Source organism: Scyliorhinus torazame, chromosome 12 (genome assembly GCF_047496885.1).
Source record: "Scyliorhinus torazame isolate Kashiwa2021f chromosome 12, sScyTor2.1, whole genome shotgun sequence".
NCBI lineage: Eukaryota > Metazoa > Chordata > Chondrichthyes > Carcharhiniformes > Scyliorhinidae > Scyliorhinus > Scyliorhinus torazame.
In genome coordinates this window covers 22,057,860-22,065,995 of record NC_092718.1, presented here as the reverse complement: position 1 = coordinate 22,065,995, position 8,136 = coordinate 22,057,860, and positions in this window count along the sequence as shown.

The following is an 8,136-nucleotide window of genomic DNA, read 5'->3' as shown; positions in this document are numbered from 1 at the left end:
AAAGCCTACGAGGAGGCAAAAGGATAAAAAGAGGTCTGCAGTTTTAAAGTTTGTTGGGAAGAAATGAAGCTGAATAGTTGATGGTGTGAGAAATCTAAGCACAGTAGGATGTACAAAGGACTTGGAGGATAGTGTATTTGGAGTTTGGCTAGGCCATGAATATATGTGGCAAAGTTGGTATCAACCATTGGAAAAATATTGGGTGCAGTAAACACTTAAATCATAAATTTTAATTGCACTCAGTTTTGTGAAGTGAAATTCCACCCATACTTGCGCACCTGACCTCCAAATGTAATAGGTTCTGTGGTGTCACAGTACGATACTCCAGGAAATACTGGGGGCTGGATTCTCCGGTTGCCGACGCCGAAATCATGTTCGGCGAATGGCTGGAGAATCCAAGTTTACGACCGAATTGGGGGCAGCGCCACTTATTCGATGCTCCACCCCCTCCTAAGCGGAGTACTCCGTGCCACGTATTGATGGCCTCAGCTACCTCTCGATGCTCCCCCCCCCCCCCTCCGGCTGGCCAGCCGAGTTGCCGACGGCGTGGGTCTCTCATGGTCTCGCCTGTCGGGAACTCAGTGTGGCGGCTGCGGACTCAGTCCAGTGCCGCCACAGTCGGGGAAGGGCCGATCCACCGCGTGAGCCAGCCGGGGGAGGGGGGGGGCCTGGGGCACGTGAGCCAGCCAAAGGGGGGGACTATTTCATGGCCGGGTCCGTGAGCGGACTCCGCCATGAAATACAGCACGGCACCCTGCAATTCTCCAGGGTGTATCGGCAGCTAGAGCCGGGTGCTCTACACTGCCATCCTGCTAGCCACCACCAAAACAGGGAATTGGTGGCCGTTTTGCACCAATTTTACACCACCGTTCCTATGCCGGTGTGGGGGCATAGCCCCAGAATTGGAGAATCCAGCGCCACATCTATTCTTTTTTCCATTGAGCTCATTTTCCTTCAGGAATGTGAGCAGCAGTCTTTAGTAATGCGATCAACTCCTTACTGGATACCATAGAACCCCTTCACCACTGAAGTAGGCACCTAAAATAGTGCACGTAAAATTGTGTGGGAAATCGCACATTAACAGATCACTTGAAAGCTGACTCAAGTTAATCAGAAATAGAACAAGACAGAATGTGTAAAATAGAAAAATCACTGAACTCGCAGTCGAAGTTCCAAAATTGTAAAATCTCTAAATTCTCTCTTTGTGAAATCATATGCGAAATTAATGATCTCATGCAGTTGTTCCTTGCTCTGGTGGCTTGACTGAGCTGAAGCAATTGAAAATGTGGCAGTTTTTGACGATCAACTTGCCCAGCCCCAGAGCTCAAAACTGCTCCTCAAAAAGGTAATGGCATGGGTGGTTTAAAGTCTGTCTTAATTGGCAGTCAGATCCAGTTTCTGGTTTGAAAGGATTTGGTAATTCTGACACAATATGCACCTTGCAAGGTTTTGAAAGATATAAAGAGTATTTTGATGGCTCAACTATTAGAAACATCAATTGCATCTCCCCATTAATCAATTTTCTATAAGGCTGTAAATCCTCATTCAATAGGAAGGTAAATAAGCTCCAAGGCAATTTTTGCTGCAAATTGCCTCAATGTGCTGTGATCTGAGTATTCACTGTCAGATTCTGAATCTAGGCTATGTCATGTAATACAATAAATGCTTTACAGATTATAATTCTGCTGATCCTAATGAAACTGACAGTCAGAGATCAGTCAACTGACTTATCAGCCCTTGATCATGGCAAACATACGACAAAATCATTGGCAGGTGAACCCGTTCATAACAAGGACTTTGGCATTCAGTAAAGGACAGCTGCATATTTCGAAAGAATATAGTGACAAAGGGTGAGTTGCTTTGCCCTAAGAGAATAAACATTCAAAAATACATAGTTTGTATAATGTTGGTGAGGATGTATTTCATATCCCTCACTATACAGTACTGGTGTTCTGCTTGGAATACCAAGAATTCAAGTCAAGCTGGGAAATTATGGAATTTTCACTGGTGAAAAGATGCCAACACCTACCCACACATATGAACGTGCTGTGTGCAGCACGTCTGCCTGTATCTCTTGATTTTTATATCATTCACCCTGTTTCAATGCATTAATTGTATAAATTGTATGGTGCAAATGAATCCTTTATAAAAGTCAATGCTTCAGCATTTTGTTGTGTGATTTCTATGTGGATGCAGTTATGACCACAGCAGATGTTAGTTGCTGAACAAACCCAGAGGGAAACCTAGGAATTCACCCATTTTGAGACCGAAGTTCCAGAGCGGGGGCAAGAATGTGGAGTGTTTCCTGGTGCGGCAGCCGGCAGGAAAACACAACAATCTTCCAGCCCCAACCTCACTAATTATGCACCTCAGGGTTCCATGCCTTATTCAGTGGTAGGGCAAGCCTGGATGGTGTGGAGTCCGCCGTTGCGTCCAGTTACCATCTTGACAAGGGGCCCAACATCACTGACCCACTATTGAAGAAAGTAAATGGATCTCCTGAAAATGAAGATGGATCTCCAGGAACATTCTGACTCTGGATTATGGATCTTCTCCAGGACATCTAATCTGGAAGGTCCACCTGTAGATGTTCCCCCCACCCATTGCTGTGGTGTTCCAGGGCCCAGGGTTGTAGGCAGCCTCCATCTTAAACTACGGAGGAAACCCCAGGCATTGTTCTGGTGAGTCCTGGCATCGGCATGCCATGTTGTTCTGAACGTGCTTCACATCAATGTGTTTCCCTGCCGGCATTGCGGAGAACTGCGTGGGGATAGGGTTGAGCTTCCATCTGCATTCCATTGACAGGATGCAAATGAGGTTCACGCTGGCCTCTGGCAGGTTTTCTGACCCACCGTGGCGGGCACCAGTGGAGAATCCTGCTGTAAATCCACACCCGTGTGAAACCAACATCTGGGCCTCCCACCATAGTCTCCACTGTGTCTGCTATCGAACACGTGGTGGGGGCCTGGGAGAATCCCACCCTTGGCTTCCGGGCCACACACGTTTGTCACGACACCCCAGTGCGCAGTCATTTCCATCTTCACTTGCCCCGGAGTCGCAACACAGGTAAAATTAAATTTAATTGAAAATACTCAAGGTCCTGGTTGAGCCCTATAAAATACAGTCATCAGGTTTGTAACTTGAACACAAGTAACCTTTTATAATGCAGTTTTATAATTAAACGGACAGAAAATGTAACTGATTATCTAATACCCATCTCCCGACCCCCCTCTTTCTAACTAACCCCACTCTCTTCACACAGACAAACAGAGGGGAAAGGGTGGTGTAAAGAAAATATGAATAAAAAATAAAAAGATAAAGATCTTTCTTTGATGCTCTGCGATGTCTTCTAGTTAGTGTCTTTCAGAAGTTCAGTGTTTGTTTTGATACTTCTTCCTTATAGGCCTGGAATACTTTTCTCTGGCAAGGTTGTCTATCGTCTCTGCAGACACAGCATCATTCCAGGTTCACAGCAAAGGGTGTGCTGGACACTCACTGCTTCCAGAACAATACAGCAGTTCTTTCACTTCAGCAAGCAGGAGAGAGAGTTCCTTTCACTTCCAAGGTCTAAACGCTTCTGCCTCGTTCTCTCAGAAAGCATCATGCAGGAACCAGTCGCTGCTGTCAAGCAGAGTACTGACCCTGGTCAACCTATCGGTTGCTGGTTAATCAATCGAACCGAGTTCCCCCAAAGCTGGTTCCTAAGATCCACTCGGTGCCGAGTAGTCTGGCTTCTCCTCTCAAAAAACAAAACCTGGGAAGACAGTGTCCTGACAAGTAGGCTGCTTCAACCCTGAATCTTCTACTTAAAGGCACATTTCAATTATTGGTCCATGAACCAAAAGAACAAAATGACATGGAAGAAATGGGAACAAAGGAAATGAACAAGGGTGGCACAGTGGTTAGCACTGCTGCCTCAAAGCTCAAGGGACCCTGGTTCAATTCCAGCTTCGGATGACTGTGTGGAGTTTGCGTGTTCTCCCCGTGTCTGCATGGGTTTCCTCCGGGTGCTCCGCTTTCCTCCCACAGTCCAAAGATGTGCAGGTTAGGTGGTTTGACCATGCTAAATTGCTCCTTAGTGTCCAAAAGGGTAGGTAGGGTTACTGGGTTAGGGGGATAGGGTGGAGGCATGGGTTTAAGTAGGGTGCTCTTTCCAGGGGCCAGTGCTGACCCAATGGGCTGAATGGTCCCCTTCTGCATGGTAGGGATTCTATGATTCTCTGATTTCATGACTCTTACATACTACCCCCTAAGAGGAATGAAACATCATTGCAAGAACCTTTCATCACAAGATATGTGACACAAACCACAAAGCACAAATCCATTTCTTTCACCCTATATAAGTTCCCCCAGTTTATATCTGCCAGTTATCAACACTTAAACTCATGGCAATGCATCTGCAATAGTATTGTCCTTTCCAGAATATGCACAATTTTTGCAATGTAAGGTTGCAACAATAAACTGTAACAGAACAATCTTTTGTTCAGAGTTTTAAATTTGTCCACAAATGCAAACGGATTATGGGCAGTGTAGACTAGACTTTTCTTATCATCATGCCGGAAATAAACTTCAAAATGCAGAAGAGCCTGTAGCAATGCTAAGGCTTCCTTTTCAGTGGTGGAATACTTCCTTTGACACAGACTTAGTTTCTCCAAATAGTATCGCGCCGGCCTCTATATACCTGATTTGTCATCCGGTAGTTACTCTGCCCCCATCCGAAGGTCATTGGCATCTGTGGCGATTTTAAAGAGTTTGGTAAAATCAGGGGGAGGGCAACATTGGTTCACTTACCATTATGGCCCTCAATTCTCAAATGCTGTTTGGCATTCTGTGGACTACACCATTTTTGCTTGTTTCTATAATACATTTGTCAAAAGTACTGTGGCACTAAAGCTAGGTACAAATTTGCTATAAAAGTAACACCTGCCTAGGAACCTCATAATCTCCGTTTCCTTTTGCAAACAGGGAAGTCTGGTAACTTGGCTATTCTGTGTGCCACTCGTCCCTGCCCTAGGTAGGAATTTTTGGTTTGGCAAATTTGCTTTTGGCAAAATTGATGGATAAATCGACCAACGGCAGTTGATTAAATAATTCCACCAATGTTTCAAGTTATCCTTCAGGTTATAATAATAATAATCTTTATTTGTCACAAGTAGGCTTACATTAACACTGCAATGAAGTTACTGTGAAAATCCCCTAGTCGCCGCACTCCGGCACCTGTTCGGGTACACGGAGGGAGAATTCAGAATGTTCAATTCACCGAACAGCAAGTCTTTCGGGACTTGTGGGAGGAAACCAGCCGAAACCCCGACGGCGTAGATCTAATGTGGCCCAGCCGGTTGGGATACTCACGAGGCGGCTGTGGACTCAGTCCGCGGCCGTCCTGGCCAGGGGCAGGCCACTGGAGACCGCCACCATGCGCATGCGCGGCCTCCGACCCAGAAGTGCACGGGCCCGTATCTGCAGCCCACGGTTCTTCAAAAGTGGGAATAGGGACCAAAGGTGTTGGGCTTGAGTCATTATTGGGACTGTGTCCCCATGCCAGCATCAAAATGGTAGAGTTTTACGACAGAAAAACTGACGTCAAAGAGACGTGAATTCCTAGCCCTGCAGGGGGCTAGCAGGGACCTGGAGTAGATCTCGCAGCTTTTGCTGCAGATACGGGCCCCGTATCCCGACCGGCTGGGCCGCATTAGATCTACGCCATCGGGACTTCGGCCGGTCGGGGGTGCAGAATGGCGGAGCGGGCCTCAGACAATGGCCCCCGGTAGGTCTCAGGTGGCGCTGTGTACTCCCCGAGTATGCTGCTTTCCAGGCCCGCAGAATCGGGGAACCGGCGCCAGTCCCGGGTTTCTTGCAGGAAAATAAATTCTCCGCCCCGCGACAGCCGCGATTTCAGCATAGGGGTGCGGAGAATCCAGCCCGTTGGTTTTATTATAGGTTGTAGTTTCCCTTGACTTGACAAGTTCAACAGACATTACCAACGTTTATATCTCGTCCGGGCCAGTAAAAATGCTTTTGAACCTTTGCTTGGGCTTTCCTCATTCCGAGATGTCCCACTAATGGAATTTCCTGAGTTATGCTTAGAATCTCTTTCCTATTCTCAGGAAGTATTGCTTTATTTCTGCCTAGTTGTCCTCTGCATTAACTTGTGGTGGGGATGCCATTTTCTCATTCGGATTTTGTCCTGGACATAATAACATTTAGAAAAACACTGAGCTTCCAATCCTGAGTAAGAGGTCTAAGAGATTTGTTTTAATTTGAAATCACCCTGTTGTGTTAGAGCCCTTTTGATTTCCTTTTGTTTCCATTTGCTTTTAATTAATTATTTTTGGTCCATGAACCCATAATTGGAATGTGCCTTTAAGCAGAGGGCTCAACCTTAAGCAGCCTGCTTGTCGGGACATTGTGTTCCTCGGTTTTTGTATTTTGGAGAGGAGAAACAGACTCGTCTTAAGAACCAGCTTTGTAGTAAATCGATTTGATTGGCAACCTGTGGGTTGTCCAGGGACAGTATTCTGCCGGACAACAGTCAGTGATTGGTTCCTGCGTGACATTTTTTGAGAAAGCTGGGCAGAAGTGATTAGACCTTGAAAGGAGAGGAAATAGACTCTCACTGGACGCTGCTAAGGCTTTTCTTCAAGTGGAAGACCCGTCTTTGGTTTTTTAACAAGGGCTTTGAAAAGACAAGTTAATTGAATTGGCAAGTGAATTGAAAATAGAGGTGCCAGCTAAAGCTACAAAGGCAGAGATGTATGTGCCAGAAATCTCCATTTGGGAGATTAAGTGATGCTGCCAGGACTGAATAGCTTGCGATTCGCTTTCCTGTTGGGGACGCTATTTGAAAAGTGAGTCAGGACATACAGATGGGCCAGCACACTGCCGGCGCAAATTCAGAGCTGTTCCCGGCCCAGTGGGCGTTCTAACCCCTGGGGCTGGCATTAGCGCTAAAGAGCCCGCAGATGGAGCTCCACTTAACACATACTCACTGTAGCCACGAAGATGGCTGACAGAGGACCTGCCCCCTGAGGTTGGATGTTCGTAGAGGACCCACCGCTACATGCCAGTGAGGAATGGAGTGACACTTTCTTTCCCAGGGAGAGCCATAGACTCAAGCCTGCCTTCCTGAACACTCCCTGAGAGGTGGTGGCAGATATAGCCAGCGCTGCCAATCTCGCCAGCATGATACAGCTGGTGATCCAGAGGGGTGGGGGATCACTAGTGTGGCCTCCACCCCTCAAGAGAGGGCTCCAAATGTAATGGTGTAGGTGTCCTCTGGTTGGGGTGAGCTCCGCTGATCCCCTGCTTCCTTTGCCGTGGGCCAGCGCTTCTGAAGAGTGCCAACACATGGTGGGCACCTGATGGAGTTTGGCCATACCCATCCCTTTGATGAAACAGTTGGGTTATGAGTGTCCAGAGGGGCAGCATGGCTGGTCTTCAGATGAACAGAGACCTTCTGAGCATTCAAAGGACACAGGCAGCACTCAGCTGAGAGAACAGTCAGGGGCCCGTAAGTAGCACCAGAGTTTTGCATGGATTCGCCGGAGTGGGGTGCAAACATTGATATTACCACCATGATATGTTGGTTGTGTGCTTGGGTCTGTTAGAAACAAAGGAGAGCCCACGTGCAAGTAATCCAGATAGCGTAGCATCGGAAGAACTTTCTGGTGGGGGATTTTTTAAAATTGAGATCCTGTGAAAAGATGAAGAAAGAGCTTTTCGAAAGGAAATTGAAATGAGGAAACTTCAAGAGGGCGGAGTAACCCTTTCCAGTCCATATCCTAGTGTGGATATGGTTAAATATGTACAGTCCCTACCAGAATTTAAGGAAAAGGATGTAAATGCATTCTTCATGGCATTTGAGAAAATAGCAACCCAAATAGAGCGGCATAAGGAAAAGTAGACATTCCCAAACGTATGGGATGGGGACAGGAAGTTTCTGCTTTCTTGTCAGAGTGGGTGTTTAAGGATTACAACGAGGTAAAAAAGGACTAGTTTGGCTGCATACAAATTAATTCCGGAAGCATCTTGGCAAATGCTTCGGAATTTAAGGAAATGGCCGGGACAGATTTATGTTGAATTTGAAAGGGTTAAGCAGAAGAATTTTAATAGGTGGGTACGAGCATTGGGAATTAC